The 27,538-nt window shown below is 45.9% G+C and overlaps 1 long non-coding RNA gene across 1 annotated transcript; it reads right to left on the bottom strand.

Moving 5' to 3' along the window:
- Nucleotides 1-255: 255 nt before the first annotated feature.
- LOC106999220 (uncharacterized) lies at nt 256-27,538 on the bottom strand. The gene is made up of 4 exons (XR_001445946.3): nt 27,449-27,538; nt 18,199-18,314; nt 2,034-2,077; nt 256-782 (listed from the first exon to the last, which is right to left on the bottom strand). It is a non-coding gene; the product is annotated as an uncharacterized LOC106999220 (long non-coding RNA).

The following is a 27,538-nucleotide window of genomic DNA, read 5'->3' as shown; positions in this document are numbered from 1 at the left end:
CCTCTCATACCTGTATTACTGTAGGCAAATTAACCTCAGTTTCCTCATCTGTAAAATGGAGGTAATACTGGAGTCTATTTGAGCCAATATAAATAAGGTGCTTAGAATGGTACCTGGCACACAGTATATGCCCACTGAATTTAAGCTATTAACACTATTATTATCTTTATGCCTCATGAACAGTTGATTTTGTCAGATTTCCTGCCCCGCTGACCTCTAGTGGAGAGGATATTGAAAGAATGGGACGCTAGATGGTTATGCTTTGAAAATATTAGTCATTATCTCATATGAAACTCACAATAAATTTGTTCAGGTAATTAGTGTAAGAGCCTCTTTTACAGATAAGAAAAATGAATCTCAGAGGCTAGTTTCCTGCCCCACATCTAAGAAGGGATAGTAGAGAGACTCAGAGCCAGATCTGTCTGTCTTCAGCTCTGGAGGGGTTTCCATGACATGACTTAGATGGAGAAGAGTCCAGTGGTGTAGGGAGCTCACTTCCCTAGGCCAGGGAAGCCCACAGAAGAGGGTGAAGCACAGAAGACTATGGGTGCAGTCATTTGACAATGGCCACCTTTTGGGACTCCACTGTGGGCAAGGCGGGCATGGTAAATCCATCATACTAGCTGCTGATGCCAAGTGACTTTCTCTGGTGAGCCAAGTGTGGCCCCTGTGACAGCAGCTTCCTCTCCTATTTCCATCTGCCTCTCTCTAAAGTTCCCAAGTGATGGCCAGCCTTCCCTGAACTCACTCTGACACCCGGATATAGGCAAGTCCTGCAAAACCTGGGTGGGGGAAGATACAACGGCACTGAGGTTGGGGAGTCCATGCTGAAAAATAGAGGCCTACTCGCTGGCCCCACGTGGGGAGTCTGTGCTAATGATGCATGTCCAGACTGGGTGGGGCCCACTTTAGCCTTTAGCTGATGGACAGGGAAACAAAGACTGAGAGCCTGGGTCTCTGTGAATGCACCACACGTCTCAGGGAGGTGGGTAATGGGAACGAGTCTCCTACCTCTGCTCTCTCTCCTGCCCATCCCAGAGACTCAGATTAATGCCCTCACTATCTCCACTGCCTTTAGCTGGATTTCTCCTCAGTTTCTCCTAAGTTAAGGGAAGAGCACCCCCATGACCTACTTCTGTCTGTTTATTTTGTCATAGATTGAAAAAGGATTTGAAATTCTCACTGAATCTGATGCAGTTAGTGCAAATCTGTGGTCAGCAGAAGAAACAGGAGGGCTTGACCTGTAGTCTGTGGAAGCTATAGAGCTTGCACAGGGGCTTGAATGTGGTGGATGGCAGCTATGTCCATTAGAATGCTTTGGTGCTTTTGTTTGGGTAAAAAAAAAAAAAAAATTTTTTTAAAGAAGGCTTTGGGCTGCAAGTAACTGGAAATCCAACTCAAAGTGGTTCAAACAATAAGAATCTTTATTATTTCATTAAAAAAAAAAAAAAAAACCTGGATGTAGGACAGGCTCTTAGAGAAGCTCCACGAAGTAATCAAGAACCTAGTTCTTTCTATTTGTATTTCCATCCACAGTGGGTCAGTTTTGCCTCCACTGGCTTCCCTTGCAGTTGCAAAATGGCTGCTGCAGTTCCAGGCATCACATCAGACACCCTGAAGAACATCTCTCCTGCTGTCTTCCTTCTAAGAGTAAAAAACTTTTACCCAGAAACTGCCTACCAGGTTTCTCCTCAAATCTCATTTCCCAGAACAGGGTCATCAGCTAACACGGGCTAAAGGAATTTCACCATGTGTTAGGTGGCTAGGTATCTTCTGTGAGGCCCTCCCCTTCTCCACGCTCTCTGTGTCCTGCAAGGCTGATGTGTATGGTCCACATCTACAGGCAACCTTGCTGTCTGACTTCAGGGTGAACTTAGCTAATGGGGAATGCCAAAGAAGTCCTCACAGAATGGGAAGAGGGAGAGGTCAAAGTGTTTGTTCTCCTGGTGCCCTCCTTGCTGGGTTGCCATAAGTCTGCTGTATCTTCAACCAAAGGCCACAGCTTCCATCAGGCAGCACTCTCCGTACTCTACCTCCTCTGGTTCCGGTTCCTGCTCCCTCCCTTGCCTTCTCAGGCCTAGGAGAAGAAGCAAGCTCCCCATCATTTCCAGCCCCAGGATACTTCAACATCCCTTAATGCAATTCTCAAACCCTTCCCATACTTTTGCAATAATCCTTTGCCCAGCTCCCTCAGTTACCCAGCCAGAAGGTGCTATTCTCTATCCTTCCTCAAACCTGATCAATACACTGGACTGGGACAGAGCTCCCTTTGCAGTCTTGAATCACTGTCTCTTGGGCCTCTTCCCAGAAGGTCTCTTTGGCACTTAACCCTCAGTCCACCAAATAGCATGCATCTCCCTATCCCCCATCTTGACTTCCCCATCTCTGTCAATAGTACCACCAACCACTCAGTATCCCAGAGTCAAAACCTGGGTATCAACTTCTCCTCTCCCACTGCCCTGTCCCCCATTCCACACAGAATAGGATCTATTGGTTCCACTTCTAACTCTCTCCACACCTCAACCCTTTACTCAATTTCAGGCCTCCATCACTGCTCATCTGCCTCATGATAGCAGCCTTCTAAGTGATTACCCTGCCTGTGATTCATGCCACTCCCTGCTGCTGCAAGAAACTTCCTTAACCACAGCTCTGATCACGATGTTATTCTCCTGCTCAAAAACCTGCCCCCATTCCAAATGCCTTATTCCATCATCAAAGCCCTCCATGCTTAGCCCCCTACCCAGTTTCCTGGTTTCAGTTCCTGCTACATGCATAACCCTCGGGCTACAGAGGTCAGCTATTGCTGGGAAAAATAATCACCCCCAAAACTCAGTGGCTTAAAACAACAACTTCTGTTATTGCCCAGTTCTGCTGATCTGGGCCAGGCTTGGCTCACTCACATGTCTGCAAGCAGCTGACAGCAGGCTGGTCTAGGATGTCTCACTCACTTGCCTGGTGGTTGTCTGGGTGTTGGCTGGGTGAAAGGAAGTGACTAGGCCATATGTCACTCATCATCCAGCAGACTAGCCTAGAAGTATATTCGTTATCTGTTGCTGTGTAACAAATTAGACAGCTAAAAATAAGACACATTTATTTTCTCACAGTTTCTGTGGGTCAGGAACTCAAGTGCTGCTGAGCTGCATATTCTGGCTCAGCCTCTCTCACAAGGCTACAGTCAAGGTATCAGATGGGGAGGGTCTGTTTCCGAGTTCACTTATGTGCCTTTTGGTAGCTCTCAGGTCCTCACTGGCTGCTGGGGAAAGACATCATTTCCTTGCCATTTGGGCTTCTCCATAGGGCAGCTCGCAACATGGCAGTGGACCCCCTCGGCCAGGGAACAGTGACCCCTTCAGCAAGGGAACAAAAAACGGACCGCAAGATGGATGTCACACAGCCTTTTAAAACCCAATATCAGAGGCACCAACCTATCGCTTTACCAGTGTTCTATTGGTGAGAAGCGAGTCTCTAGGTCCAGCCCATACTCAATGGGAGAGGATCACACAGGGCATTCACGCCAGGAGCCATTTTCAAGGCTGCTGGTTACACTGGGCTTGATTTTAGGCAGTGGCAGTGTTCCGCCTAAGAACAGCAAGAGTGAATGCAAAAGTGTACAAAGTCTCCTGAGGCCCAAGCTTGGAATTTGCATACGGTTAGCCAAGGCAAGTCATAGGGCCAAACCCAGATTCAAGATGTGGAGAAATAGACTCTATCTCTTGATGGGAAGAGTTACCAAGTTACATTGCAAAAGAGCATAGGTACTGGCAGGCATGGAGAATAATGGAAAATTATGTCCATTTTTGCAAAGAACCACATGAGCTTTCCCAAGTGTTCCCCACTTGGAAAAGCCAAGTGTGCTTTCAAGCCCACAGGCCTTTTTTTTTTTTTTTTTTTTGAGACTGAGTCTCACACTGTCGCCCAGGCTGGAGTGCAGTGGCGCGATCTCGGCTCACTGAAACCTCCTCCTCCCGGGTTCATGCCATTCTCCTGCCTCAGCCTTCTTAGTAGCTGGGACTATAGTCAGGCCACCACGCCTGACTAATTTTTGTATTTTTAGTAGCAACGGGGTTTCACCATGTTGCCCTGGTTGGTCTCAAACTCCTGACCTCAGGTGATCCACCTGCTTTGGCCTCCAAAAATGCTGGGATTATAGGCATGATGCAGTGCTCCCGGCCACCCACAGGCCTTTGAAGGCTCAGTTTCCGCCTCCTGTGCTGTTCTGCCCCACCTTGGCCTGTGACCATCCTACCAGTCTTCAAGGACCAACTCGCACTCTATATCACTTTCCTTTTTCTCCTATAACAAATTACTATGAACTTAGTGGTTTCAAACAACACATATTTATTATCTTTCTTATAGTTCTGGGAGTCTGAAGTCCAAAATGGGTGTCACTGGGTTAAAATCAGAGCACTGGCAGGGCTTCCTGCCTTTCAGGAGGCTCTAGGAGAGAATCCATTTTCTTGCCTTGTCCAGCTTCCAGAGGCAGCCTGCATTCCTTGGCTTGTGGCCCCTTCCTCCAATTCAAAGACATGAATGGCTGGTAGAGCCTTTCTCACTCATATCACTCTGACACTGCCTCTTCTGCCTCTCTGCCACTTATAAGGACTCTTGCAATTAGGCAGGGCCCCATCGGATAACCCAAGACAATTTCCCCCATCTCAAAGTCAGCTCATTAGCAACCTTAATTCCACCTGCAACCTTAATTCCCCTTTGCCATGTAACCTAACACATTCAAAGGTTCCAGGGATTAGGACACAACATCTTTAGGGGGCTGTTATTCTGCCCACCACCCTACCTCACTGCCACCTCCTTAACCCCCTGTAAACAACAATGGCAGAAGCATTTATTACTTACTAGGTGCCTGCCATTGTGCCCAGAGCTTCTTCCCAGAAGGTCTCTTTGACCTTTGAATGGTCTCATCCATTCCTCACAACCCTATGGACAGGTTTTTTTTTAGTGTTCTCATTTTACATACTCAAAGAAGTAACTCCCCAAGGTCACACAGTGAGTAAGGACTGGATATTGGAATTTGAACTCAAGTCTGCCCAACTCTGAAGCCAGAGTCCCAACCACTTGCTCATGCTGCCTACTTTGAGGACACCCTGATCCCTCCTATTAGAAGTCACCCCTCCTCTGTGCTCCCATAACTGAGTAATTGGGCCTCTCTTTTAAGAGATACTCTTCTGAAGTTTCCATTTTGGACAGGCCACCTCCCCAGTGCCTCTGTCAAAGTAGTCATAGTACTTCTTTAATGAAAATTTCCTATGTACCAGATCTTTCACATACAACATCTCACACTCTCTGCTAAGGCAGGTGCTATTTTCACTTTCCAGGTGAGAAAATAGACTCACAGAGTTCTGATTCTGCCACAGCATTCATTAGTGTCACTGCTGGGAGTAGAATGCAGCTCTAATTCCAAAGCCAGCTAGGCCACCTCCTGCAGCTGCAAATGCCCACGGCCTTTGCACACAGAATAGAAATACATCACAAGCTTGCTTCAAGATGGTTGTGTAGGACATTGGGTACAGTGGGGATTCTGGAGCCATGCTGCTGGGGTTCAACTCCCAGCACTCCCATTTTCTGTTTGTGTGACTTTAGGCAAGCTACTTAACCTATGTCTGATTCAATGTCCTCGTCTGGAAAATGGATATAATGATAGCACCTACCTCATAAGGGCTGTTGCAAAGATTAAATGAGTTAATATGCCTTAAGTGCTTCTGCAGTCATGCCACATGGTAAGTACTCAAAAGTGTTAGCTATGAATATGAGTTGGCCTGGTCAGCTGTGGGTCACTCAGTTCCCCTGCCCCAGTCTTGCTGGGCATTTCCCTTCTATGAAACATTACCCCAGACTGTGTGAATGGAAGGCTATCTGGAAGACCCACAAAGGTAAATGTTGAGAAAATACTTTGTAAACTGTAAAGTACTGTACCCGTGTTGGCTATTAATGATCTAAAGTACTTGGCAATCAGGCTGGGAAACCTGAATCCCCCTGGAGGACCCAGTTCAGGCCTCCTCAGCATTGGCCCCAGGGAAACAGAGGGCCGCAGCTGTCATATTGCATCCTCCCCACCCATCTCCGCCACTCCCTCCCCCAGTCCATCCTGGGGTGGCCGAAGCTGCAGGAATGTGATGGTATCTCCGCAAACAGACAGTCTGTTCCCAGAGGAGACAGGGCCGCCCCTGGGAGGCCCGACTCTCCCCAGACTCGGCCCCAGTAAACACAAGCCTCTGTCCTCTTTATCAGCTTTGCTCTGCAGCAGCGGAGACAGTCTGCCCGCTGGGGAGTCGCTGCAGAGCGATAAGCCACTAGGCCCCTTGTTGGCCGCCCTCCTGGGGCCACAGCCCAGCTGCCTGGGAATAGGAATCTTCAGGCTGGCCTGGCTTGGGGCCTGAACAACCTCCACGGACTAGGGGGCTGAGAGTGAGGGGCTGGCTGCCTATACCCGGAGGATGAAGGAAGTAAAGGCCCAGAGTTGTGTCAAGAGGCCAGGGGACAGAGTCTGCATGGCCCTCAATTGCTCTTAAAGACTTGTGAATGTCTTAATTGCTTTGCTTTGCAAGATACCTTTATCATCATCATTATCTTTACATATTGATGATGCTTTTACTGCTAATGTTTTCAAGTCCTCGCTTTACTGGATGAATTAATGTATGTAAAGCACTTCCCACTGGGCCTGGCGAGGGCTCAGTTTAAGTTAGCTTGCAGTAGTAGCAGTGTCCTAGTGTCCTTGTCATCATTCTGGTGGTATGGCCAACCCCCAGTTTCTTTTCTTTTTTTTTTTTTGAGACGGAGTCTCGCTCTGTCACCCAGGCTGGAGTGCAGTGGCCGGATCTCAGCTCACTGCAAGCTCCGCCTCCCGGGTTCAGGCCATTCTCCTGCCTCAGCCTCCTGAGTAGCTGGGACTACAGGCGCCCGCCACCTCGCCTGGCTAGTTTTTTGTATTTTTAGTAGAGACGGGGTTTCACCGTGTTAGCCAGGATGGTCTCCATCTCCTGACCTCGTGATCCGCCCATCTCGGCCTCCCAAAGTGCTGGGATTACGGGCTTGAGCCACCGCGCCCGGCCAGTTTCTTATAAATAATACTAGCTAATGTTTATGTGGGTCATACCCATTATGGCTTCAGTTTCTCAACTCCCTGGAGATGGGGAGTACTGGAGTGAACAGTGTCCCTATTTGACACAGCAGGAAACTGAAGGGCCCAGAGAGGTGAAGTGCTTTGTCCAAGGCTGTACAGCCAGGACATGGGACCAGCTGGGATCAGCCCCAAGTCCTCAAACTCAGAGTCTGAGGCTTTTTTTTTTTTTTTTTTTCTATTCTGGGCACTGCCTACTGTTGACCAACGAGTGAGGAGCCTGGAGTGAGTCACTGGTCCCTGTCCTGAGCCCTCTCTGGAGTCAGGGAGGGGACAGAGCAAGATCCCTCATGTTAGAAATCTGCTGACAGCTTCTCCACAGCATCTTGGAAAGCAAACCAGTGACTTCTGTGAACCCACAGGATGAGCATTTGGCCAGGCGTCCAACAGCTCTGGGTTCTAGTTCCAACCCTGCTGCTGTCAGCCTGGTGACCTGGGGCTGAACAGTTACCCTGTTTGGGCTTGGTCCCAAGATCCTATTTCCTCATCTTGTAAAATAAGTCACTTCCTCTGCCTTCACCATCTCCAAGGTTGCTCGGTGAATTAAATGAAGCGATATATGGTAAAACCTCTTGGTGAGGCGCTCCGGAGTAGAACCATCCTCTCTTCCTGAACAACTGACTTTCAAACTGCTGACCATGATGGAGGGCCCAGCTCAGATGCTTCCCCTTCCAGGGAGCCCTCTCCGGTCTTTCAGCTGGGCACAACCACAGCCTCCTCAGAGCTGGCATGCCTCTTCTAGGGCACTCTCTGCCTTGCATGGGGTCAAAATTCAGGGCTAATTTCTGGTGACATTCCCCGATTCCAGAATAGAGTCCAGTACACATTACGTGCTTAATAAAGCGAATGAGTGACAGAGTGAATGAATGAACTGCCAAAGGGAAACAGCCTCTCTATCCCCCTTCTCTGTCTATAAGAAGGCTTATAGAGCATGTCTCTTCCTCCTCTTTGGGCAGCTGGCATCGAGAAAGACCCTTGAGTGGCAGTTCTTCCTGAATACAACTTCCTTTCATTGCCACCTCCTATGCTTGGCTCCAGATCGTCAGGGGCTCCCGGGGCCCCCCGGGATTCTATCCTGACTCCCTGGCCTGGTCTTCGAAGCCCTTCCCAGCCAGGCCTCTTCTCTGGCCTCTGGTCTGGTGAGCACTCTCCGGTCCTGGGCCTTGCTCGTATTCTCCAATGCTCAGAGAAACATGTCTGTTCTCACCAAGCCTACAATCCAGCCACCACTGCAGGCTTTCCTTTGCCTCCTCCCTTCCAAATGCCCTCTACCTCCTCCCTTCCAAATGCCTCTACCCAGCCAGGTACTTTCCCCTAGCCAAGACACCCTCAAGTGGCCTTCGGTTCTCATAAATGGGTCCACCAGCACCTTCCCCGACCTCCAAATGTGTCCCCTGACTATTCCTTCCCTGATATCAATAGGCTCTGGATCCTCAGGGTGGCAGAGGGAGGAAATGGGCACTGAGTTAGAATTTGGGGCATCCAGAATGGCCTCCAAAATGTCTCAGGTTTTCTCAGGCCACATCTTCTTCCCTGTGCCCGTTGGACTGCTTCTGCCTCCATCACCCCATCTGCATCAGATTCCATATCAGATACACACCACAGGTGCCCCTTCAGTCCACTGCTGCCACCTCAGACCTCAAGCCACCCCTCCAGAATAGAGAGGCATGCCCGTGGCCTTGCTACCATCTACCCCAAACACCCACCCGATTACCACCATAGCCACAAATACCTCCTGCGTGCCTACTATGTGCCAGGTACTGTTCTAGGCACTAGAGACACAGGCTGTGAACAAAGCAGACATGGTAGCTTCCCTCATGGAGCTTTCATTCTAATGTAGGAAATGAGGAAAACAGATAATAAAACAAAATAAGTGAGTAAAACATACAGCATTTTAAGTTAGTTGCATATAGCTAACTTTGCTGTCTTTGAAAATAAATGCAGTGGGGCATAGTGGCTCACACTTATAATCCTAACACTTTGGGATGCTGAGGCAGGAAGATTGCTTGAGTTCAGGAGTTTGAGACCAGCCTGGGCAACATGGCGAGACCTCTTCCCTACAAAAAAATCAAAAATTTAGCTGGTGACGGTGGCATATGCCTGTGGTCCCAGTTACTAGGAAGGTTGAGGTGGGAGGACCGCTTGAGCCCAGGAGATCAAGACTGTCGTAAGCTATGATCATGCCACTGCAGTCCAGCTTGAGCAACAGAGCAAGACACTGTCAAAAAAAAAAAAAAAAAAAAAAAAAAGAAGGAAAAGAAATGCATGGGCTATAAATATATAAATAAAGCAGGGGTGGGTTTAGGGAGTGTGGGATGAAGTTGCCATTTATTTATTTGTTTATTTATTTATTTATTTAGAGACAGGGTCTCACTCTGTTGCCCATGCTGGAGTAGAGTGGCACAATCACTGTTCACTGCAGCCTTGATCTCCTTGGGCTCCAGTCATCCTCCCACCTCAGCCTCCCAAGTAGCTGGGCCACAGGCACATACCACCATGCCCAGCTAATTTTTATATTTCTTGTAGAGATGCGGTTTCAGCGTGTTGCCCAGGCTGGTCTCAAACTCCTGGGCTCAAGTGATCCTACTGCCTCAGCCTCCCAAAGTGCTGGGATTACAGCATGAGCCACAGCACCCAGCCTGAAAGTTGCTATTTAAACGGGGTGACCAAGTAGGCCTTGTGAGAAGGTGCCATTTGCTCAAAGAGTTAGAGGAGGCAAGAGTGGGCCTTGAAGAGCACTTCAAGCAGAGGGAAGAGCCAGTGCAAAGGCCCCTGTTTGAGTTGGTGGGTTCCCTTCTCTGTGCGCTCACATTTGTCAGCCCTTTATTTGGTGCTTGTCGGAGTTCAAGAGTGTTGGAGGAAGTTTTTCACTTGGCCTCCTATCCTGCTTCACCAGGAGCTCCTTGGGGCAGAGACCCTGTAATGGTCAACTTCATAGTCAACACACACCCCACCCAAACATGTCTAGACACACACAGAGACACACACACATCCTAGACTCACACACTCATGTCCAGACATACACACCCAGACTCACACAAAGAGACCCTCACACTGTGGCCAATAGTGAAGGCCTCAGCTATTGTCTCCTGAGAGGGACTGAAGGAAGAGTAAATAATAATTAAGTGTGCCCAGCCCCGTCTAGTTTACAGAGGTCCCTCTTGTGTCTACTCTTGGAGCCTAAGAACTGGGTGGTTATTAAAGTGAGCCTCTGAGAGACCAAGGTGAACAGGCTGGTCACTGGTATGTGCAATACTGGAACCTGGCTTTTCTGATTATGCTCCAATTTGTGTTCATTTTTTAAAAATAGGATGTGAACATAGAACAAATTTCAAAATGTCCTTAGAGGCAAGTGTCCCGCCCTACTCCACCCCAGCACCCAGCTCCCACCACAGGGTCTGAGTGCACTCACCAGTTTATTTCTCCTTTACCTAAATGAAGACCTAGGCTCTCTTCTCTCTTCAAAGAGATTCTGCTTTGCAAATACATTTGACAGAATGAAAACAGGCCAGGAGCCTCTGGTCTGGAAGCACATCCTCTTTGCTCCTAGTACCCAGGCTGTCTGGGGCCAGGCTTGGCATCCATTCGATTTCTCCAAAACCACAAGCCTTTTGAATCCAGGACATGGCCGCTGCATGTCCCACGTAGAAGTCCCTGGGGAAGATCCACTGATCATGAGGAACCCGCTGTCCTCAGAGGGAGGAGATAGGGACTAAGGAAGAAGGGGGAAGAAGCAGGAAGGGGTTTCAGAGGCGGAAACTGGACACTTTAGGGGAAATCACACTTTCTGGAGTTTCTTTAAAATGAAGACCCCATTGAATTACTTCATTTTCTTTTTTCTTTTCCTTTTTTTTTTTTTTTGACACAGAGTCCGTTCTGTCGCCCAGGTTGGAGTACAGTGGTGTGATCTCGGCTCACTGCAACCCCCGCCTCCAGGGTTCAAGCAGTTCTTCTGCCTCAGCCTGCCGAGTAGCTGGGATTACAGGCACCCACCACCACGCCCGGCTAATTTTTGTATTTTTAGTACAGACGGGGTTTCACCATGTTGGCCAGTCTTGTCTTGAACTCCTGACCTCAGGTAATCCACCTGCCTTGGCCTCCCAAAGTGCTGGGATTACAGGTGTGAGCCACCACACCCAGCCTTCTTTTATTTTCTTCCTCCGAAGTTTTACAGTTGACAGACTGCAAGTTCCCCATGAAAAGAATGGGGCTTGAATCAGCATGACCACCCCTTCTACATCCCAGTACAGTACCCCAAACACACTCAACCACAACTGTGTAGTGTAATGAGTGCCTTCCCTGCCCCAGGAGCAGATCAAGAGTCACCATGGGCCTGCTGCCAGGTGCTTACAGTCTAGGGGAGGGGACACACAAACACAATTAATTCCCAGTGGGCAGGCTAGGGAGCCTTGGGGGACCAAAGAATGGGTGCTCCCCATCAAGTGAGTAAAAGAGAGAGAAGAAAGGATATACAAGACCCCAGGCAGAGGGGTCAGCATATGCAAAGAGCTGGGGATGCTTAAGAAATATTAAGGGGGACTTTAGTCTTGGGTGGCAGAGACCAAACAGAAGGTTCAGCGCAGGTCAGATGTGAAGGGCCTGGATGTCAAGGGATGTGTCTGATTTTATCTTATAGGTGGGGATTTTCAAGCAGGGTTGTGGCAGGATTCGACTTGTATTTTCTCTGGATCTCTCACAACTGGTGAGCAGTGCAGGGGATGGGTTGGAGGCAGAAGACTCTGACTAAAGTTGAGTAGAGAGAAAGCATTTATTTATTTATTTATTTATTTATTTATTTATTTATTTTGGAGACAGAGTTTCATTCTGTTGCCCAAGCTGGAGGGCAGTGGTACGATCTCGGCTCACTACATCCTCTGCCTCTTGGGTTCAAGCGATTCTCCTACCTCAGCCACTCGAGTAGCTGGGATTATAGGTGCCCACCATCATGCCAGGCTATTGTTTGTATTTTTAGTAGAGGGGGGGTTTCACTATGTTGGCCAGGCTGGTCTTGAACTCCTGACCTCAAGTGATTCACCCGCCTAGGCCTTCCAAATTGCTGGGATTATAGACATGAGCCACCGCGCCAGGTCGAGAAAACATTTATAATGCTTTCATTCTTAAACTGGGTGATGGAGATACAGTTTTTATATTTTTATGCTCTTTTTTAATGTCTGAAATAGATAATTAAAAATTTAATAAAATAAATAAAAAATTTAATAATAAAATTAATAGCACTGTTACTAAGTGAATCAAAGCTCCAACAGGGCAAAGATAACAATAATTACCACTAATGACGAAGCTTACGCACTTAGTAACAAGGCTTAATAGGCAGTATTCCTAGGACTTCACAAATATAAACTCTTAATCCTCATGACAACCCTATGAGACAGGTGTTTCCCAAATTACTGATGAGGAGAATGAAGTACAGAGAAGTTGAGTATCTGGCCCAAGGTCACCCAGTCAGTAGGAAGGAGAGCTGAGATTCAGGCACTGCGCTCTTAACCGGGAGAGCGGGGCTGGCGCAGGGGGCCTGGCTATATTGGGCTGAGTCGGAGATGGGCGTAGTTGGGGCGGGGTTGGGAGGGTTGGGGTGGGGCCTTTGTAGGTGAAGAGAGTTAAATCCGGGGCCCGACCGGAAAGCGCCGCCCTCCTGCCCTGTCTGCTGGGCTTCGTTGCTTCCCACGTTCTGGGAGTCTTAGCGGCTTGCTACCCGTTTTCCAAGCAAAACGCAGTGCCCGTGCAAGCGCCTGGGCCGAATGGACCCCAGAGGGAGTGCCTGAGGAGCCTTTCTGCTCCAGGCTCCTGGTGCCATGGCAACCTAGGCCCAAGAATCTAGGCTCAAGGCCTGGAAACGACCCCAACTATGGCCGTCGCCTTCCGGGCTTCAGTTCCCTGTCTAAAATTTGGGAGTTAGGGGCCTTTCCACTGCTAGTGCCTCAGAGGCCTCAGAGAGGAACCGTACCTCTCACCTCCCACCCCTGCTCTTGCCTTCCAGCAAAACCTCCGGTGATTTTCACATTACACACAGCAGCAGCAACAGCAGCCCCTGAGAACTTGTCAGCAATGAAAACTCTCAGCCCTACCTCAGACCCACTGGGTCAGGAACTCTGGAAATAAGGTCCTGCCGTCTGGTTTAGCCAGCCATCCCCGGGATTCCCATGCATGCTCAAGCTGGAGAACCACTGCTCTAACCTGTCATTTCCCTAATTCTGGCCTAAAGCAAAACTCTTATCTGTCTTGTGCTCAGATACCATCAATGGCTCCCTGGTGCCATGGAATCAAGCCCAAGTCGTCCTGACATCCAAGGCCTTTCACAACCTAACTCCCCTTCTACTCCACCCCCAGAAGAATTGGCCCCAGTGACTCCTCTAGACAACTGCATCCTTGTGTTCCCCAAAGCACACCCTGCATGTGTTTCTAGATGCTTGTTAATGCTGTTCCCTTGGCCTGGAATGCCTTCTAATCCCCTTTTGACCAAAGCTTCAAGTTTCTCTCTTCCAGGAAGTATTCCCAGAATGTTTCTACCCTTGAGGGTGCCTCCCTGCTAGGAGTCCTGAGTCTTTGCATTCCTGCCCAGGGATAAGCATTGATAGATTGGTGTTTGATTTCATTATGGGCTGAATTATACCCTCCCAAAATTCATATGCTGAAGCCCCAATCCCCAGTACCTGAGAGTGTGACTGTATTTGGAGATAGAGCCTTTAGGGGTTAAAATGAGTTAAAGTGAGGCCATTAGCCAATCTGGCTGGTGTCCCTCATAAGAAGGGGAAATTTGAATTCACAGAAAACACCAGGGCTGTGCACCCACAGAGGGGTGACCCTGTGAAGAGGCCGCAAGAGGGTGGCCATCTGTGAGCCAAGGAGAAAGGCCTTGGAGGAAACCACCCCTGCTGGTGCCTTGATCTTGGACTTCCAGCCTCTAGCACTTTGAGGAAATTACCTCTGGTTAAGCCCCCAGTCTGTGGTTTTGTTATGGCAGCCCTGGCAAATGAATACAGATTTTTTTGTGTGTGTGACGGAGTCTTGCTCTGTTGCCCAGGCTGGAGTACAATGGCGCAATCCTGGCTCACTGCAATGTCCGCCTCCTGGATTCAAGCAATTCTCCCACCTCAGCCTCCCAAATAGCTGGAATTATGGCACCCACCATCATGCCCGGCTAAATTTTTTTGTATTTTTATAAAGACGGGGTCTCACCATATTGGCTAGGCTGGTCTTGAACTCCTGACCTCAGGTGATTCACCTGCCTTGGCCTCCCAAAGTGCTGGGATTACAGGCGTGAGCCACCGTGCTTGGCCAGATACAAATTTCCTAGAAGTTCATCATGTTTTTCCTGAGGTCTCTGCCTCCCCTTTCTCAGTCTCACTCCTCCTGGGGCCGCAGAGGCAGGCTCTGCCATCACTCCCTTGTGTGACCCTGGGGCCCTGCATGACATGCCTTTAGCGGATGGGATCCCCGGCTCTCCCAGGGTAGTTATGGAGGGACACAGCAAAGGCGAACAGACAGCACCTTCTCACTCTGTGTCCCAGCCTCACACACGGTTTCTCTTTGAGGAACAGTGTGCTTAGCATTAAAAAGGCTCAGACACCAATGTGCTCACGGCAGTAATTTCTAGTTGGTGGACTGTGCTTTCCTCGTTCCCTGCCTCTTCCTGCCTTCCTCAACTCAAGTCACATTTGTGATACAGCAACATCGGCAGAAGTGTCTGACCTGGGAAACTAGAAGCCATAGTGCACAGAGTCCTGAAAATCCGGGCTCCAGTCTTGGCCTCTGAACCGCTGTGTGGCCCTGGTTTAGTCACACCCCTCTCTGGGCTCCAGGCTCCCTTGTGAAAGGAAGGGTCTAGATGAGCAGACGCCAGGCAGTTCTGGGGAAAGACGGGAGGCTCCGGCTGATCAGAGCAGGCGGTGCGGTGGGAGGCGGGCACATCGGACTGAAGAACAGAGGAGGAGCAGCTGCACAGTGGACATCCCGGAAAACCAAGCCAGGAGGCGGGAGTGGCTGGGGCTGGCACCGGGAAGCCATGAGGGGGGCGGAGCAGAGGAGGGGGGCGGAACAGAGGAAGGTCGGGATGAGGAGGGGCAGGGCAGAAGAGGGGCAGACACACCTGAGTCAGGAAGAGGACTCAGGGGAGGGGCAGCCACAACCTGCCCAGGCCCTGCCTTCCTAACTTCAGCCCTTGCCACATTCCCCTTGTGTCGTCCTGACCTTCTTCCCATTCCTGGAACGTGCCAAGTCCTTTCCCCCCTCAGGGCCTTTGCCCTTGCTATTCCCTCTGCTAAAAATGTAGACCTAGAAGGAGCAAACACGTCCAGCACTTACTAATGTGCCAGGCACTGTCTTAGCGCTTCACATACATTCACTCATTTCATCCTCTCCACAACCCTGCAGGTAGAAACAGTCACCATTCCTACCGTGCAAATGAGCAAACGGAGGCACAGAGAGAAGCAATTTGCACAAGACCTCACGGCAGTGGCAGAGCTGGGATTTGAAACTCTGGGATTCCACTTTTCCCTCATTCGAGTGGCAGTGTAAAATGAGATCACACATGTAAAATGCTTAGAACAGTACCTGAGACTTAATGAATGCCTAAAAAGTGTAAGTTGTGGCTGGTATTGTCTGTATTAAGATGACCATGTCATATACAATGTATGCAATGCTCTCCTGCCTGCCTCCCACTACCCCTTACCCTCTGCGGTTTGTGGCCCTCTGACATTTTGCACGTCTTCGTTGGTCACCGTTATCAGGATTGTTCTTCAGATTGTGAGCAGGATTGTCTTGTTCATAACTGTATCCCTTGGGTTCCAGCACAGCGCCTGGCACATAGTAGGGAAAGTTTGTTGAAAGTGTGTTGAGTGACTGGCTAAAGAAATAGGAATGTGGGCGTAAGATGGGGAGGCAGGCTTCATAGCCAGACGTGGTGGGGAGGGAGTGGGGCTGGAAGCTGGGAGGAAGATCAAATGGTTTCAGCCTAGAGAGGTTTTGACAGAACCAAATATGGCCTCCATTGCTAGGGCAAGAGAAATGCTAGGCAATCAGCCGGCCACTGGCTACCAGGAGCCACTCAGAGCCCTCTCTGCCCCTCCTCTCCACAACCAGGGAGCCACCAAGGCCCACTGAGACTCCTTCCTAAGTAGCCTTGAGTCTGTCCCATTCCCCATCCCCAATCCCCAGACCCAGGGCCCATCCTCCAATCCCAGGACACAGCCTTGGCCTTCTCACAGACACGCTTGCCTCCAGCCTGCACATTGTCTCCAACCCACCGCCCACTCCATATTCAGAGGGGACTTTCAGAGGGTTCCACTACTGCCATGATAAAGTCCACACTCCTCAGCAGGCCTACTAGCCGCATGATGAGCCGGCTCCAGCCCTTCTTCTCATTCTTCTCCCGCAAGCCTCTGCATCTCCCCTACACACCCCAACTTCCAGCAATACCGTGCTGCCAGCAGACCAGGCGATTTCTCACCTGCCCTGAGCTTAGCCCAAGATGCATTTTCTGCCAGGAGTGCTCCTATACCACCCCACAACCTGTCCAGCAGAGATGTGCTCACCTCCCAAGGCTGAGCTTAAGCCTCACTGGATCTATAGCATTTCCTGAATCCCCAACTTCAAGAAGAATGATCCTTGTTTTCCATGGTATGCTGCCCGTCCCGCCTCTGCACTTATTACTCCATGCAAGTATGACTCCTGGCTAGATGGTTCACCACCTAAAGACAGCAACTATGATGTGGTCATTTTAATACAGATAATACCAGTCACAATGTACACATTTTAGGCATTCACTAAGTCTCGCCAGCCTGACCAACCTGGTGAAACCCCTCTCTACCAAAAATACAAAAAAACATTAGCCAGACATGGTGGCGCATGCCTGTAGTCCCAGCTACTCGGGAGGCTGAGGCAGGAGAATCTCTTGAACCCAGGAGGCAGAGGTTGCAGTGAGCCAAGATCACTCCATTGCACTTCAGCCTGAGCAACAGACCAAGACTCCGTCTCAAAAAAAAAAAAAAAAAAAAAAAAGTCTCAGGCCCTGTTCTAAACATTTTACATGTATGAACTCATTTAGTCTTTCTAAAAACTTTGTGAGGTGCATACCATTATCCCCATTTTGCAGCCAAGGACACTGAGGCACAGAGAGGTTACGTAACTTGCCCTTGGTCACACACCTGGTAGAGGGCAAATCCAAAATTTAGATTCAGGCCCTTGAGACTCGAAAGCCAGTGTTCTTTCCTCCATGCCGCCACTGGCAGGACTGCTCCCAAATGGGCCCCTTGGTGGAATTGAGGCCTGGCACAAGCTCTGGCCTTCTCATGGGCTGGCCAGCAACTCTTTCTGATCACACACAGTCCTGCAGGGCCTCACAGCCAGCATGCCCAGATGGCGCATCAGTGGACCTGAAGCCCGACAACTGGATGAAAGCCTATGGAACCAAAGCCCATGAAATCCCTGAATCTGCTGGGGCTTCCAGCACAGGGAGAGAGCTGGCAGGGCAGTAGCTTCTGGAATATGTTAGTTTGCTATTGCTGCCCTACCAAATTGCCCCAAACTTAGTGGCTTAAAATAACGCAAGTATCATCTTACAGTTCTATAGGTCAGAAGTCTGGCTGGGCTCTGTGGCTTAAGCCTGTAATCCCAACACTTTGGGAGGCCGAGGTAGGTGGATCATCTGAGGTCAGGAGTTCGAGACCGGCCTGGTCAACATGGTGAAACCCCATCTCTACTAAAAATACAAAAACTAGGGCCGAGCGCGGTGGCTCAAGCCTGTAATCCCAGCACTTTGGGAGGCCGAGACGGGTGGATCACGAGGTCAGGAGATCGAGACCATCCTGGCGAACACCATGAAACCCCGTCTCTACTAAAAAATACAAAAAACTAGCCGGGCGAGGTGGCGGGCGCCTGTAGTCCCAGCTACTCGGGAGGCTGAGGCAGGAGAATGGCGTAAACCTGGGAGGCGGAGCTTGCAGTGAGCTGAGATCCGGCCACTGCACTCCAGCCCGGGCTACAGAGCGAGACTCCGCCTCAAAAAAAAAAAAAAAAAAATACAAAAACTAGCCAGGCATGGTAGTACGCACCTATAATCCCAGCTACTTAGGAGACTGAGGCAGGAGAATTGCTCGTACCTGGGAGGCGGAAGTTGCAGTGAGCTGAGATCATACCACTGTACTCCAGACTGGGCATCAGAGTGAGACTGTCTCAGAAAAAAAAAGAAGAAGAAGAAGAAGTCGGACATGAGTCTCTAACAAGGTGTCAGTAGGCTTCTATATCTTCTGGGCACTGTAGGGGAGAATCCATTTCCTTGTCTTTTCCAGCTGCTGGAGACTGACTGCTTTCCTTGGCTTGTGGACCCTTCCTCCATCTTCAAAGTCTGTGATAGGGAACCAAGCCCTCTCATATGGCATCACCCAGACTCTGCTTCCCTTATCCTATCCCTTTCTCTGACTCTTCTTCTGCCTCCCTCTTCCATTTTTCAGGATCTGTGTGATTACATTGGATCCACACAGATAATTCAGAATAATCTTCCCAACCTAAGGTCCACTGATTAGCAACCTTAATTCCATCCACAACCTTAATTATCTATTTCCACATAACTGAACGGTTCCGTAGGTTCCAGGGATTAGGATGTAGACCAGCTGCAGGGGCATTATTCTGACCACCCCACAGGTGTTTCTTAGATTGTTACTCAAACCTCCCCATCCCGAAATATCTGTGAAATCATTGGAACAGTCTCAAACTTGCACAGTGGGACAGCCTGCGTCTCAGTTGCCTCAAAGTCTCCAGCGTTGGGGCAGGTAGGAGGAACATGCCTCCGCCAGAGAAGTTCCTCTCAGCCCTCCAGGAGGACAGCACATGGGGGCCTGCCAAGGACTTGCAGTTGACCATTTGGCAAGAAGAAAGTGATCCCTCAGAGCATTGTCACCCATTACCAACATCCCACTCATCCTGAGCGCAAGGTCATAGAGAGGTTCTCCCCCCCATTTTAAAATGCAGGGAAGTGAGTTTTGGAGGGGTAGGGTTGCCTGCCCAATGTCTCACATGTAGCCTACATGCACATGCTCTGAATTATGCACTCATTCTCCTGCCACCCTGCTTCTCACAGTGAGGTATTTGTATCACCCAGCTGGCCAGGGTCCTGGACTTCAGATAAATGACCCATCTTCCTCACTGTAACTTTTCCTCAAGCATAGGTTACCTAGAATAGTCCTTCTTCATTAAAATAGCACAAATATTATAAAGTAAAATGCTAAAGCCATTTGAATTTTTAAGCAAAAACCTAAGACCTAAAACAGACTGTGGGGGTTGCATGGGTCATGCCTGCCATATCTCAGGACATGTTTCTGCTTCCCAATCTTGAGGGGCATTTCAGAGAAGGCACCACATGCACCAACACAACACTGCATGCATGCATGTGTGTGTGTGTGTGTGTGTGTGTGTGTGCACTCACATGTTACCATCTTCCCCAGAGACCCAGAAAAGTCTGTGGTTCAGCCACAGCCAAACGAATTCTTCCATTCCAACATGGATATTTTAAAATTTGTTTTTCTCGTCTGACTTCCGCAGCTAGAACCTCTGATAGATACAATGTTGATAGAAGCGGTGAAAGTAGGCAGCCTTGTTCTGTTCCTGACCTTAGGAGGAAAACATTCAGTCTCTCACCACTAAGATATTAGCTTTGGATTTTTCATAAATGCCTTGATCAGGTTGAGAAGTTCCCTTCTACTCCTAATTTATTGGGAGTTTTTATCAGGAATGAAAGTCATAGTTGTCAAATGATTTTTCTGTACTTATTAACATGATTATATGATTTTTCATTTTTAGTATGTTACTACAGGCTAAATGACAATTTGATTACATTGTAAATTACATTGATTGATTTTGTTTATTATACCAACCTTGCATTCCTGGGATTAAACCCCACTTGCTATAAAGCATTATCCTCTTTATGTACTACTGGATTCAATTTGCTAAAATGTTGTTATGAATTTTTGCATCTATATTCATGAGAGATGTTGGTCTGTTGTTTTCTTTCCTTGTGATATATGTGTCTGGTTTTGGTATGAGAGTAATGCTGGCCTAATAGAATGGGTTAGGAATTATTCCCTCCCTTTCAATTTTCTAGAAGATTTTGCATATAATTGATATGCTTTCTTCCTTAAATGTCTGGTAGAATTCTCTTTTTTTGTTTTTTGTTTTTTGTTTTGAGATGGAGTTTCACTCTTTTTGCCCAGGCTGGAATGCAATGATGCAATGTTGGCTCACTGTAACCTCCGCTTCCTGGGTTCAAGTGATTCTCCTGCCTCAGCCTCCCGAGTAGCTGGGATTACAGGCATGTGCCACCACGCCCGCCTAATTTTGTATTTTCAGTAGAGTCAGGGTTTCTCCATGTTGGTCAGGCTGGTCAGGTTTGAGACTCCCGACCTCAGGTGATCCGCCCACCTTGGCCTCTCAAAGTGTTGGATTACAGGCTTGAGCCACCGCGCCTGGCTGATGTCTGATAGAATTCTTCAGTGAAGCTGTCTGAGCCTAGAATCTTCTTTGTGGAAAAGTTTTTCACTACAAATTCAATGTCTTTAATAGACATTGGGCTATTCAGACTGTCTATTTTTTCTTGAGTGCATTTTGGACGTTTGGGTCTTTCAAGGAATTTGTCCATTTCATCTAACTTGTCAAATGTATTGGCATATTTTGTACACAACAGTCCCTTATTATGCTTTTAATGCAGGTAGAATTTGTAGTGACATCTCTCATTCCCAGTATTATTTCTCCGTTTTTTATTGTATTGAGTTTGGCTCTGATCTTTATTATTTTTCTTCTTCTACTTATTTTGTGTTTCATTTGCTCTTCTCTTCTAGTTCCTCAGGGTAGACACTGAGGTAACAGAGCGAAAGCCTTTATCTTTTTAATGTAGGCATTTTGGTGCTGTCATTTTTTCTCTAAATACTACTCTAGCGAGATCCTACACATTTGGATATATTTTGTTTTCTTTTACATTCATTTCAAAATACTTTCTAATTTGCCTTTGATTTATTCTTTAACCCATAGTTTACTTAGAAGTATGTTACTTAGTTTCCACATATTTGGGGATTTTCCAGATATCTTTGTTGTTGATTTCTAATTACTTCCATTGTGATCAGAGAATATACTTGGCACGACTTGAATTACTTTAAATTCAGTGAGACTCGTTTAATGTCCTGAAGTGTGGTCTTTCTTGATAAATGTTCTGTATGCACTTGAAAAGAATGTATACTCTGCAGTTAATGGATGTAATGTTCTAGAAATGTCAATTAGGTTAAGTTGGTTGGTAGTGCTGTTGAAATCTTCTATATCATTCCTGATTTTCTGTCTGCTTGTTCTATGAATTATTGAGAGAGGAACGTTGTATCTAGAGTTGTGGATTTGTATATTTCTTTGTGCAGTACTATTAATTTTTGCTTCATGTATTTTGAAGGGTGGTCAGTAAGTGCATAAACATTTAGGATTTTTAAATCACCTTGATTAGTTGACTTCCTTATCGTTATGAAATGACCTTGCTTATTCTTGGTAATATGTTTTGTCTGATATCTACCTTTTCTAATATTAACACAGCTACTTCAGCTTTCTTTTGATTAGTATTAGTATAGTGTATATTTGTCTATTTTTTACTTGTAACCTATTTTTTCTTGATATTTAAATTAAATTTCTTGCAGGTACCAAAAATCTCTGATTTTTAATCAGGGTGTTCACATTTAATAACAATTAATGTGATTATTGATATGGTTGGGTTTAAATCTATTATTTTGCTATTTGTTTTCTATCTGTCCCATCTGCTATTCATTCCATTTTCCTCTTTGTCTGCCTTTTTGTTATTAACTGAATAGTTTTTTATGATTCTATTTTATTTTCTTTGCTGGTTTATTAATTATAATTCCTTTTTGCATTGTTTTAGTTTGTTGTTTCTTTATTATGCCTGTTTAATTTATCGCAGTCTACCTTCAACTGATACTATACCACTTCACGTAGTATACAAGAATCTTATAATAGTATTCTTACATTTGTCTCCTCCCAGCCTTTATGCTATTGCCATCAAGCATTTCACATTTAAAATTGTTATAAACTCAATAACACATTGTTATTATTTTCCTTTTAATAGTAAATTATATTAAGCAATAAGAAAAATAGTCTTAATGTTTACCCAGGTAGTTACCACTACCAGTATATATACATAAAAAATACATACATATATGTATTTATATATATTTATAAATGTGTGTATGTGTGTGTATATATATGTGTGTGTATACATATATACATATATACACACACATACACACACATATGCATACACACATACACACACATTTATAAATATATATAAAATACATATATACATATATATGTATGTATTTATTTTTTATGTATATATACTGTGTATATATATACACACACATACACACACATACAGCCTGGGCAAAAGAGCAAGACTCTATATCTAATACATATATAATATGTATATGTAACATACATATTATGTAACATACATATTATATAATATCATATGTATAATAGAGATAGATCTAATACATATATATCATATTATATATGTATTAGAGATAGAGTCTTGCTCTTTTGCCCAAGTTGGAGCAGTGGCTTAATCACAGCTCTCTGCAGCCTCAAACTTCTGAGCTCGAGCAATCTTCCCTCTTCAGTCTCCTGAGTAACTGTGAGTACAGATGCACGATGCCATGCCCATCTAATTCTTTTAAAAAAAAAAATTTGTAGAGGTGGGGCCTCACTATGTTTTCCAAGATGGTCTCAAATGCCTCATTACCAGTTTTTGTTTGTTTTTCAGAGACAGGGTATTGCTCTGTTGCCCAAGCTAGAGTACAGTGATGTGATCCTAGCTTACTACAGCCTTGAACTGCTGGGTTCAAGGAGTCCTCCTGCCTCAGCCTTCTGAGTAGCTAGGAGTACAGATGCGTCACCGTGGCTGGCTAATTTTTTTTAATTAATTAATTTTTTTATTTTTTTATTTTAGAAATGGGTCTTGTTTTTTGTTGCTTAGACTGGTCTTGAATTCCTGGGCTCAAGCTATTCTCCTGCCTTGGCCTCCCAAAGTGTAGGGATTACAGGCACGAGCCACTGCACCTGCACCAGTAGTTTTTATCCTTTGAGTAGACCTACATTTTCACCAGGCATTATATTTCTTTTGCTTGAAAAACTTCCTTTAATAATTTTTGTAGGCCAGGTATTCTGGTGATTAATTCCATCCATTTTTGTATGTCAGAAAAAGTCTGATTTTTCTTTATTTTCCCCTTTATTTTTAAAAGATGTTTTCACTGGATAGAGAATTCTAGTCTTGTTCCTTTTTTTTGAGATGGAGTCTTGCTTTGTTGCCCAGGCTGGAGTGCAGTGGCATGTTCTTGGCTCACTGAAACCTCCACGTCCCAGGTTCAAGCAATCCTCCTGCCTTAGCCCCCCTAGTAGCTGGGATTACAGGCACCCGCCACCATGCCCAGCTAATTTTTATATTTTTAGTAGAGACAGGGTTTCACCATGTTGGCCAGGCTGGTCTCAAACTCCTGACCTCAGGTGATCCACCCGCCTCAGCCTCCCAAAGTGCTGGGATTACACGCATGAGCCACTGCACCCGGCCTAGTCTTGTTCTTTTGATACTTTAAGTAAGTTGTTCCACTATCTTTTATTTTGCATTGGTTATGATGAGAAATCTGCTATCATCTTTAGCTTTGTTTCTCTGTATGGAATGTGTGTCCCACCTCCTGGCTGCTTCTAAATTTTTTGGTTAATCCTTGGTTTCAAGCAATTTATTATGATGTGATGTGATATAGTTTTCAATTTCTTTCCTTTTTCTTTTCTTTTTTTGAGATGGGGTCGCACTCTGTCATCCAGGATGGAGTGCAGTAGCGAGTACAGTGGCGCAATCTTGGCTCACTGCATTCTCCGCCTCCGAGGCTCCAGTGATCCTCCCACCTCAGCCTCCCAAATAGCTGGGACCACAGGCATGCATCACCACACCCAGCTAATTTTTGGTGTGTGTGTGTGTGTGTGTGTGTGTGTGTGTGTGTGTGTGTGTGTGTGTGTGTTTTGTTTTGGTAGAGATGGGGTTTTACCATGTTGCCCAGGGTGGAGTTTTCTATTTCTTTTGCTGGAATTTGTTGAACTTCTTGGATCTGTGGGTTTCTAGTTCTCATCAAATTTGAACATTTTTCAGTCATTATTTCTTTAAATATTTTGTTGGTTCCACCCTTTTTCTCATTTTCTGCAAGGATTCCAATTACACATACATTTGGCCTGATGAAGTTGTCCCACAGTTCACTGATGCTTTATTTTTCTTAATTCTTTTTATCTTGCTGTGTTTCTTTTTGGATAGTTTATTTTACTGTTTTCAAGTTCACTATTCTTCTCTTCTGTATGTTGAATCTGTCATTTATTCAGTATATTTTAAATCTCAGATATTATAGTTTTCATCTCTAGAAGTTTCCTTTTAATTTGTTAATGTTTTCTGTATCTCCACTTTAACAAGTTCAGTCTTTCCTTTAGTTTCCTGAATTTATGGGATCCAGTTATAAAAGCTGTTTTAATGCCTTTTCTTTATTGTGTATTAATGACCCTCTTTTCATTGTGTGCCTTATTTTCCTTCTCCTTTGAATGCTTGATAATTTTGATTAGATTCCAGGCATTATGGATATTACCTTGTTAAGTGAAATTCTTTTGTTTTCTAATTTTTTTTTTTTTTGAGATGGAGTCTTGCTTGTCATCCAGGCTGGAGTATAGTGGCATGATCTCAGCTCACTGCAACCTCTGCCTCCTGTATTCAAGCCAGTCTCTTGCCTCAGCCTCCCAAGTAGCCAGGATTACAGGTGCACACCACCACACCCAGCTAATTTTTGTATTTTTAGCAGAGATGGGATTTCACCATGCTGGCCAGACTGCTCTCGAACTCTTGACCTCACGATCTGCCTGCCTCAGCTTCCCAAAGCGCTGGGATTACAGACATGAGCCACCACCACACAGGGCCTAAAATTGTTTTTAAGATTAATTCTGAGATGCGGTTAAGTCACTTGGAAAGAGTTTGATCCTTTAAGGTCTTGATTTTAAGCTTTATTTGGCAGGACAAGAGTAGCATTTAGTCTAGGGTTGTGTCCCTACTACTGAGATGAGACCTTTTGTGGGACTCTAACTGATGTCCCATGAGTTATGCTATTTTACATTCTGGCTGTTGGGAACAGGCACTATTCTGAGTCCTATGAGAGCTCTAAGCACTGCTCCCTCTAATCTTTTAGAGTTCTTTCCTGGCCTCAAGTAGTTTTCTCACACGTGTTTGCTGGTCATTACTCAGCTGAATACTAGAAGAGACTCTGACTTTCTCTTCCTATATAGTTCTCTCCATCTCTTCTCTCCAGTACCGTTCCCTGTGAATCCTAGCTACCTTGACTTCCTTGGACTTTCAGCTCCATCTTCTCAACTCAGGGCAACTGCTGGGCTCTGCCTGGGTTCACTATCCCTTTGCTGTGGCCTGCAAATGCTCTCCTGGCAGTAAGCTGGGGTAATGATAGCTCATCTCATCTTTTTTCCTATCATCCAGGTATCACTATCCTCCATTGCCTGACATACAGTGTTTTTAGAGTCCTTATTTCTTTTACTTTGTCAGGTTTTTTTTTGTTTTGTTTTGTTTTTTGTTGGTTTTTTTTTTTTTTTTTTTTTTTTTTTTGAGATGGAGTCTCGCTCTGTCACCCAGGCTGGAGTGCAGTGGTACAATCTCAGCTCACTGCAACCTCCGCCTCCCAGGTTCAAGCAATTCTCCTGCCTCAGCCTCCTGAGTAGCTGGGATTACAGACACATGCCACCATGCCTGGCTAATTTTTGTATTTTTAGTAGAGATGGGGTTTCACCATGTTGGTCAGGCTAGTCTCAAACTCCTGACTTCGTGATCTGCCTGCCTCGGCCTCCCAAAATTCTGGGATTACAGGTGTGAGCCACCGCACCCAGCCCTTGTCTGTTTCTTCAGTTGTTTCAGGTGACAGGGTAAATCCAGTTCCTGTTACCCGAAACTGTCAATAATCAGAAATCTAAATGTATAACAAAAACAGTAGTATTTACAATAGCATTTAAAATGTTAAAAACAGATAAATCTGACAAGAGATGTGCAAGGCCTATACAGTGAAATGTAAAAAAAAACCCTGTGAATAGAAAATTAAAGCATATGTAAAGAAATCATAAATAAATAAATGGAGAGATATACTGTCTTCATGTACCAGAAGACTCAATATTACTAAAATGTCAATTCTTTTCAAATTGACACATAGATTCAATGCAATCCCAATCAAAATCTCAGTAGGCATTTTTTTTTCTTGAAATTGACCAGCTAATTATATAATCCATATGGAAATGCAAAATCTAAAATAGCCAAAACAAGTTTGACTTATTATAAAGCTATAATAATCAAAACAGTGTGGCATTGCCCTCAAGATAGACAAGTAGACCAGTGAAGCAGAATAGAGAGTCCAGAAATTGATCTACACATAAATGGCCAATTGATTTTTGACAAAGTTTCCAAGATAATTCAATGGGGAAAAGGATAGTCTTTTCAATAAATAGTGCTGACCAGGCATGGTGGTTCACACCTGTAATTCCAGGACTTTGGGAGGCCAAGGCAAGAGGATCACTTGAGCCCAAGTTTGAGACCAGCCTAGGCAACATAGTCAGACTCCCTCTTAATGAAGAAGAAGGAGAAGGAGGAGAAAATTATCCAGGTATGGTGCACCTGTAGTCCCAGCTATTCGGAAGACAGAGGTGGGAGGATCACTTGAGCCCAGGAGTTAGAAGCTGCAGTGAGCTATGATAGCACCACTGCACTCCAGCCTGGGCAGCAGAGCAAAACCCTGTTCCGCAAAAAAGGGAGGTGGCGGGGTGGTGCTGAATAATTGGATATCCATATGCAAAACAAAAAAAAAAAACAAAAAAAAACCCCTGATGTAATCTTGCACCATATATAAAATTTAACTCAAAAGAGATAATACACCTAAATGTAAAACCTAATACCATAAAATTTGGAAGAAAAAATCATTGTAACTTCAGATTAGGCAAAGATTTCTCAGATACACCACAAAAGCACAGTCAATACAAGAAAACAAATGATAAGTTGGATTTTATCAATGTAGAACTTCTGCTCTTTGAACACATAGTTAAGAAAATAAAAAGACAAGCCACAGACTGGGAGAAAATGCTGGCAAATCAGATATTTGATAACTTATACCCAGAACATATAAAGAACTCTTAAAACACAATAATAAAAAAATAAGTAAGGCTGGGCACAGTGACTCATACCTGTAATCTCAGCACTTTAGGAGGCTGAGATGGGAGGATTGCTTGAGCCCAGGAGTTGGAGTTCAGCCTGGGCAACATAGGGAGACCTCA

Source organism: Macaca mulatta, chromosome 7, assembly GCF_049350105.2.
Source record: "Macaca mulatta isolate MMU2019108-1 chromosome 7, T2T-MMU8v2.0, whole genome shotgun sequence".
NCBI lineage: Eukaryota > Metazoa > Chordata > Mammalia > Primates > Cercopithecidae > Macaca > Macaca mulatta.
The sequence above is the reverse complement of the archived record's forward strand: the minus strand, read 5'-3'. Positions and strand labels throughout refer to the sequence as shown.